Here is a 9,279-nt window from a genome sequence, read left to right on the forward strand (position 1 = left end):
AACAAAGCATGGCAGCATTTCCTCATTCATTTCAGTTAGTTGTTAACGGTCATACCGCAGAACTTACTTTAATGTAATTAAATTTTAGCGAATTTTATGCATTTTTTGGCTTAGTTTTTCATTTAGTGTAATTTAATCTTTTTGTCTATGTAACTAAAATTACTTTTTTTGGATGATGATTTTATTCGTTGGTTTTATTTTTATTTCATTTTTTTGGTAATTTTATTTTAGCTTATTTTATTTGATTATTTTATTTGTTTAAATAATTTATTTTAATGTAATTGTTTGATTTGTTGTATGTTATGTTATTTTTTTAAAAATTATATTCTATTTATTCTTTTATTGTTTTGAATGTTATTCATTCATTCATTTAACTTAATTTTTTATTTATGTTGATTTTAAGTTATGCAGTTTTATTTATTTGTTTTTTGTTTCTGTTTATTTTCATTTGTTAATCAGATTAAATTTATTTTGTTGTGTTTTATTTATTTTGCACAGCTCGATGCTTATTACTTTTTTCTTTTGCTTTTAATCTTTATTACAAACTGCCAACAAACAGCACAGAGTAGCAAAGGAATATATCAAAAGTGCCTCTGTAACTGGATAACTGAGAGTAAAATTAAATGCTTTCAAGCAGAAAACAAAGACAAAAGCACATGTAAAATAAGTAGAAAAAGAAAAATATGAAGACATGAGAGCATGACAAAAAATAAATCATTCAAAAGCTTTTAATCTGTTAAATACAGTTTTTGTCTATGGAATCTTTTTTGTTTTCTGAGAAAGACATAATTGATTGCTTAATTTCTTTCATAAACACAAACAAAAATATATTTGTTATTTTATTATTTATCAACTGTGAAATGATTAGCATATATATATATATATATATATATATATATATATATTTTTTTTTTTTTTTTTTTTTTTTTTAACATGACAGAGCACATTTTGGGACATGCTTTTATTTTATACTTTATGTACTTCTGTAGATGGCTTTACTTGTTTCAGTTGGTGTTCATGCAACTGTTACTGGAATAAAACATCCAAATAAATCAGATTTTAGAATCTCTCTACGTTGTATAAATGCATGTCATTTATTTGCAAATTAAAAGATATTTATACTAACCGTAGCATGCATATACAACCACACATTTACATTTGTATATATCTAAGGAAAAGCAAAGCTTGTACAGGAGAGAAAAAATTCTAGCTGACAGAATAATGCAGAAAAATATAGAAATCTGCTTCAGAATACAGAAAGATGCACATATATAAAAACAATTACCGTCATTTTTTTGGAAGTAAATGAAGATGATGAATGCTGCACAAAATGAACTCTTAATTTCAGACTTGTTATATTAAATTTATAAGAATTTTACCCTATTTAGATAACTTGGAGCTACTAAAATGTTTAAACAAGCTGTTGGTGTCACTGCAGCTCTCCAGATTCTTGCATACATTGCGAAATTTAGTGCCTTTTTCATATACAGATTTAATTTTACTGGTTAAATATGCACATTTAGATGCAACATAAGAAAAAAACTGATGGAAGAATACTCTGCAAAACATTGATGGAAACAATCTTGTGTGCAATATAGAGTGCATTTTTTAAACTAGTGAATCAAAAATAAGACTTTCAAAGGGTTGTTGAGCCTTTTGTGTCACTGGATAAATTGTCTTTTATCTGTTTTTAAACTCCTGGGCAAAACATCTCACCCACTGTTATTCTAAAATATTCATTATCACTGCTTTAACGGTGTCTGAATGCAAACATGGTATCCCACAATACTGTAAAATAAATTGCCAGGTAATCTGAAATGTAAATACATGCAGCGCATTGTGAGAAAGAGGAATATTGTGTTATTGTGATCATGAGCAGGAATTTGGAGAGCAGGGAAGTCCTTTTTTTCCCATTCTGTGAGACAGCTCATGAACACACCACGGACTTTCTCCCCCTCCTGTGGGAAGCTGACAGATTTAATGAAGTGTTGATGAAAAACTAAACAATAATAACATTGAAAATTGGACTAAATCTCATTGGAAGTACCCCATGAAAGCATTTGAATGAGCCGTGACACAGTTTCACAGTAAAGTGGCCTTTTCAACAGCTTATCTGTGATTAGCAGAGTCGTGTTTGTGCAGCGTTTCCCTCCTGCAGCTCCTCTCAGCTGCTGTAATCCTGACAGATTATTTCATTACAGTAAAGTCATTGTTGCAGCCACAAAGCAGCACAAAGGCCTTTGGCAACCCTCAGAGACTTTATTCAAGGTTTTCCTGCAGAACAAAAAAGAACAACACACGAGGTGGTTTCCAAGATGTTATGCATCCAGCCTGGAAGGAGAGAAAACTGACAATGTTTAAAATCAAATTCTTAGTCCAGTATTGGTATATGGAAGACCATTTGTGCCATTTTAAAAATAGATCTGTGTGCTTTTGCTTCACATTAATATAAATTACAGTCATGGACCAGAGTATTGACCCCTGGAATTTTTCCAGAAAATATGCCATTTCTCTCAGAAATTGTTGCAATTACAAATGTTTTGTGGTATACATGTGTTTATTTCCTTGATGTGCATTGGAAAAACACAAAAAAAGCAGAAGAAAAAAACCAAAACTGACATAATTTTGCACAAAACTCAAAAAATGGGCCAGACAAAATTGTTGGCACCCTCAACTCAATATTTGGTTGCACACCCTTTGGAAGAAATTACTGAACCAATCACCTCCTATAACCATCAACAAGCTTCTTACACCTCTCAAATGGAATGTTGAACCACTCTTCTTCTGCAAACTGCTCCAGGTCTCAGATTTGAAGGGTTCCTTCTTGCAACAGCAATTTTGAGATCTCAAATGTTCAATGGGATTTAGATCTGGACTCATTGCTTGACACTTCAGGACTCTCCAGTGCTTTGTCTCCAACGATTTCTTGGTGCTATTTGAGGTATGTTTTGGGTCATTGTCCTGCTGGAACACCCATGACCTCTGATGCAGACCCAGCTTTCTGACACTAGGCCCTACACTGCGGCCCAAAATATTTAGATTGTCTCCAAATTTCATGATTCCTTGCAAACCATCAAGGCACCCAGTGGCAGCAAAACAACCCCAAAACATCTTTGAACCTCCACCATGTTTGACTGTAGGTACTGTGTTCTTTTCTTTGTAGGCCTCATTCCATTTTCTGTAAACAGTAGAATGACGTGCTTTTCCAAAAAGCTCCACCTTAGTGTCATCTGTCCACAAAATGTTCTCCCAGAAGGATTGATGCTTACTCTGGTACATTATTGCAAACTCCAGTTTGGATTTTTTTTATGTGTCTTTGTCAGCAGTGGGGTTCTCCTCAGTCTCCTGCCATAGCACTTCTTCTCATTCAGATGATGACGTATGGTCCCAGCTGACACTTTTGCACTCTGAGTCTGCAGGACAGCCTGGATCTGTGTGGAAGTTGACTGAGGATGTTTATCCACCATTTGAACTCTCCTGTGTTGTATTCTTTTATCAATTTTTCTCTTCCGTCCCCGTCCAGGGAGATTAGCCGCAGTTCCATTTGTTGTAAACTTCTTGATTATATTGCCACAGTGGACAAAGGAACTTCAAGATCTCTGGAGATGGTCTTGTAACCTTGAGATTGTTCATATTTTTCCACAATTTTTCTTCTTCAGTCCTCAGACACTTCTCAGCTCTTCTTTCTCTTGTCCATGCTTAGTGTGACACACATAGGCACAAAACACAAAGACTGAGTAAATTTTTGTACATTCTAACTGGCTTCAGGTGTAATTTCTAGATTGCCAGCACCTGTTACTTACCACAGGTGAGTTTAAACGAGCATCACATTCTGGAAATAAAATGATTCACCCACAGTTTTAAAAGGGTGCCAATAATTTTGTCCATATCATTTTGTGAGTTTTGTGTAAAATTATGTCAATTTGGACTTTGTTTCTTCTGCTTTTTTGTGTTTTTCCAATGCACATCAAGGAAATAAACACGTGTATACCAAAAACATTTGTAATTGCAACAATTTCTGTGAGAAATGGTGTATTTTCTGGAAAAATTCCAGGGGTGCCAATACTTTCGACCATGACTGTAAGATAAGATGAGATGAGATGAGATGAGATGAGATGAGATGAGATGAGATGAGATGAGATGAGATGAGATGAGATGAAATGAAATGAAATGAAATGAAACAAACTTTATGGATCCCTCATTGGGCAAATTTTCTTTCTCATTAAGAGATTTTTTGTCATCACTATGACTTTGTACTTTCAGAAAGAAGGAAGCAAACAAGGAAAGAAAAACTTTCGCTTACTTTTAAGATATTTTCTTATTACTGGGTAGCATATGATAAAACAAAATATGAGAAGAAAATGTCCAAATTTTTATTTTCTCACGAAAACATCTGTATGAAAAAGGAAATAGAAGCAAACAAAACACAGAGAAACATTCGGACAACTTGTTAAAGTTTATTTTAATTCCAACTTAGTGTGAGAAATAATAACAAATATAATCGCATAACTATGAGAAATAGGAGAAAAATACAAAATATGATAAAATGAATGAAAATGATCCAGTATAAATGACCCAGTTTGGCATCACCTAGTGTTTTAGAGTTATGTCTAATTATTAGAACTTGCACCATATTACCTAACACTTCTGCATGATTACAGATTTCTCGTGTTAATAATGTGTTAAGTTGTACCGTTGATCATATTGTGTCGCTGTTTCAGGTATTTGGCAGCTGATCAAAGTTAAAATCAGCTCCTCTTGCTCCGTTTTCATTAACACAGCAGATTAAACTGAGCCGTCAGCGGGAGTCGAGGCCCTGCGCTGCTTTTTAATTAATATTTCAGTGTAACCTTTGACCCGCTGCCAGTTACACAACTGCATCCACTTTATTGTTGGTCTATATTAAGACGTCACAGTGGCCTGAATAAAGCTGCTGACAGCAACAAAGCAGCACGAATAGCTGCAGCATCTTCTTTTAAAAAAATGACTTTCATTTGATCTCGTTTAACTTATACTTCTGGATCTGAGTTTCCAGAAAGAAACATGGAAGTAGTTTGATCATTATTCATTGATTTATGCAACACTGAAGTCAAAGGTTTGGCTTAAATTACAAAACCGGTCAACAGATTCTCAGGATTTTTTGTGGACATTAAAGCTTTAACACTGTTAATACTTTCAAATTTGTAAAACCACATTTTAACTACATCCTTCTTGTTCTTTTTTTTTTACTTTTGTGTGTTGATGTCCAAATTTTGATATTTTTGTGTGTTAATATCCAGGTTATAGATAATTATGGGTGGTAATATCCAGGTTTTCTTATGGTTTAGAATGCTATTATCCAGATTATTGATACTTGTGTATGTTAATATTCATGTTATTGATAATTATGTACCTCGCTATTCAGGTTATTGACACTTTTTGCATTAATACACAGGGTTTTGATACTTTTATCTATTGTTTGTAGAGGATTTTTTTTTAAATACATTTGTGTATTGATATTCTGGCTTTTGACCATTTGGTGCATTAATATCCAGATTTTGAATATTTTTGTGTCTAATTTTCCAGATTATTGACACTTTTGTGCAATCATGTATAGTTTTTGGATACTTTTGTCTATTAATATTAAGATTCTTTTAGAATTTTGTGCACTAACATCCAGGTTAAAGATTTTTTTGAATTTTAATATCCATTAAATTGATCTTTTTGTGTGTTAACATCCAGGTTATAGCTAATTATGCGCTTTAATATCATTGTTTTTGACACTTTTGTGCCTTAATATCCAGATTATTTATATTTTTTTATTTTAACATCCATTTTATTGATAGTTTTGTCCCTTCTTATCCAGGTTTTTTATGTTTTTGTGTGCTATCTTCCATATTATTGACACTTTTTGTGCAATAATATATGGGTTTTTGATGCTTTTGTCTATCAATATTAACATTCTTTGGTAATTCTGTGTGTCAATATTCAAGTTAGAGATATTTTTGCATTTCAACATCAATTTTGTCAATATTTTTGTGCATTAATATCCAGGTTATAGATAATTGTGTACTTTAATATCATGGTTTTTGACACTTTTGTGCATCAATATCCAGATTATTGATATTTTTGTATTTTAACATCCATTATATTGACACTTTTGCACAATAATATAACTTTTTTGATACTTTTGCCCAATAATATAAAGGTTTTTAATACTTTTTTGTGTTGATAACTGGGTTATTGATACTTTTTGGACAGCAATATCCAGGTTATAGATAAGTCACATTTTTAACTATTTTTACATCACTATCAAAAATTTATCTATGGCACTTTTGTCCATTGGCATCCAGGTTTTTGGCACCTTGGCGCGGTAATATCCAGGGTTTTTATGGTTCTGTCCATTATTATCCAAGTTTTTATTACTTTTGCCCACTGTCATGGAGGTTTTTGATCATTTTTGACCATTGTTTTGCAGTTTTTTGATCATTCTGACCATAATTATCCAAGAGTTAACCATTTTGCCCAATATTATCTGGTTTTATCTAGGCTTTTGGGAGACATGTGAAACCTCAGCTGCTCTGATTGTCAAGCTGGTCAATTATTTACCTCTCAGTTCTGACTCTGACCAATCAGAATCCTCAGCTGATGAATGGGAAGATGTGATGGACCACTCAAACCTCATCAGCTGGAACTGATCTCATATGAGGACCACACATCAAAACACTACGGGGAGGTTTACGCTCATAAACTGACAGGATACAACCAGATGTTGTTGTAGTGTGAGGAACAACAACTAAAGCTCCCATGAAGCTTAAAAAACATGCCAAAACATGGATTTATGCTGTAGGTGAAACATAAACATCATATCATCTATGAAAAAAAGATACAGGGATTAAGGCTGAAACAGATTTGGATTTATTTTGGATATTAAACTGAATTTACAAAGAATTTATCAACCTCTGAAACACCAAAGCAGAAGTATATCTAATACTTTAATGATATTTAAAGCAAAATAACCACTTTCTTAACAAAATACTCAACAGTCACTGTTTTATAAGCCCACACTGACACAGTTAATTCACTTTTTCAGCCAGTGCACCAGTTATTAATCTTATAAGACTAGGTTAAGTAGCATACCAAATAACAGAACTACTAGTGAATGAATTTAAAACCTCAGTTTCCAGAGAGATGAAAACAAAGCAAACTGGATCAATCAAATAAATAAATGCAGCATGGCTCAAAAACTGTATCCATAGAAAGCAAGCAAGAGATACATTCAGCACGGTGAAACATCTTTCTACAGTTGAGTTCCTGCCTCCGGACGTGGAACCTGATCTCAGTGGAGCTCAGTGATTCAGCAGCTCTTCCTGGAGATGCAGGGTGGAGATATTATCCTCCAGCCTCAGTGTGAACCTCTGCGGCGCCCTCTGGTGTCCAGCAGCTCTCAGCCCACCTGCCCCTGCAGGAGGTCAGCCCGGCAGATGGAGGCCTCGGAGCCGCTGGGCCGGGCTCAGAGTCACCAGCCTCCTCAGGTGACCCAGGACCAGGTGCTTCATGCTGCTCGACGGCTTGGAGTGAGCCAGAGCAATGGATTCTGGGAGCTCAGGTCTGTGTGGAGGGACAAAGCAGCTCAATGATACTGCAGAAGAGTACTATGAAATACTACTACTGTTAATGCAGTCATGGACAAAGTACACTGTAAAAACTACAACAAAACTCTACTTTTAAGATTTTACTGTATTTTTCTGGACATTTAACTTTTATTTTACAGATCGTCCTTGTTTTGTTAATGAAATGAAATTAGATCATAGACAATAATAGATATTTGCTGTTATTTGGAAGAGAAAACATGGAAATTAAGGACTGAAAATATTTTCTAAACTGCTATTTCACAGATTTTGTTAAATTGAATCATAGACAATATCTACTAAAATCACAGGGGGGAAAAGTACATTTTATACACTGTGTGAAAAATAGATCAATACTGTAAATAATCAAATATCTGTCTTTTTCTAAATTATAATTTTATTCTATTACAATGTTTGACAATAAGAATACACATTTTTTTACTGTTGAATTAGTAAAAAAAATATCATTTGACAGATATTTGGAAGATAAAGAAGAAAAGATATGTACATTAAGGATTGAAAATAATAATAAACTTTTTTCATTTTTGTTATTTTATAGATTTTCCCTCTTTTGTGAAATTACATACAAAGTCTAATAAAATTGCAGAAGAAAGTATTTACATGACTGTACACTGATAAAAACAAAACTGGACAAAACTGTAAATAACATCCACACCAAAAATCTGTATTGTTTATTTTATTTTGGATTTTTATGTATGAAATAGTCATTTAAATGACACTTTCACTGGAGCTGCACAGTGACATACTTTTACTCTATGAATTCTCTCTGGGTGCTCTGGTTTCCCACCACAGTCCAGAGGTTAACTGGTGATTCTGAGTTTTCTCTCCTTCTACTTATGACTGTACTGTTTCTATAGAAGTGCAGGACTTTATATTGTAGTTAAAAATGAACCCACAATGAGGAGAAATAAGTCTCCAGAAACCGTTCAGAGTTCAGAAGCTTGTCTGGTTTTTCTTACTGGTTTCAGTGTATTTCAGTGTGTTACCTGGTGAGTCTGCAGTGGCGTTTGTTGTGCAGGCTGAGGCCCTGCAACCGTAGGCCTGGGGGCCGATTGGGGCCCCCCGGGACCCTCAGGTTCCTGGACAGAGCCGACAGAGAGTCTCTATAGAAGAGACCACGGCGGGAAGCAACAGGACAGTGATGACATGTCGCTAACTGCAGAACAGACAGACAGAAGATACAATACAGGTAAATCATCAGTGGTTATATGGAGTTTATATAAAAGTGCAGTTACTGTGTGTTCATCTGCTGCTGAAAATAGTCGCAAACAAAAGCACGACTTCCTTCTTTGACAGAAACTGCAGCTTTTGTGGGTGTTTGGAACTCAATCTCTGCATGTTTAGCATGTCCACACTCAAGGACACTGCATCCGTCAGCTGTCAGCTCATCTCGGAGGACGTCGGCTCTAAATGAGTGCTGTGTCTACAGGGCGGCTCCCAGGGGCCCGACACAGACCTACTTCTGATTTAATTAGACCTCCTGTACCGGCAGCAGCAGCACACAGAAACATCTAATAATAAATTCTAATTGTTTTCCGAAGGGTTGATTTATTGCTTGCTAATTTAACTTTTCTATTTGTTTTACAGGCGTCTCTGCTCAAACATCTGTTGAACCTGGATTATAAGCAACACAAGAAATCAGAAACTG

This window comes from Amphiprion ocellaris, chromosome 9 (assembly GCF_022539595.1).
Source record: "Amphiprion ocellaris isolate individual 3 ecotype Okinawa chromosome 9, ASM2253959v1, whole genome shotgun sequence".
Taxonomy (NCBI): Eukaryota; Metazoa; Chordata; class Actinopteri; family Pomacentridae; genus Amphiprion; species Amphiprion ocellaris.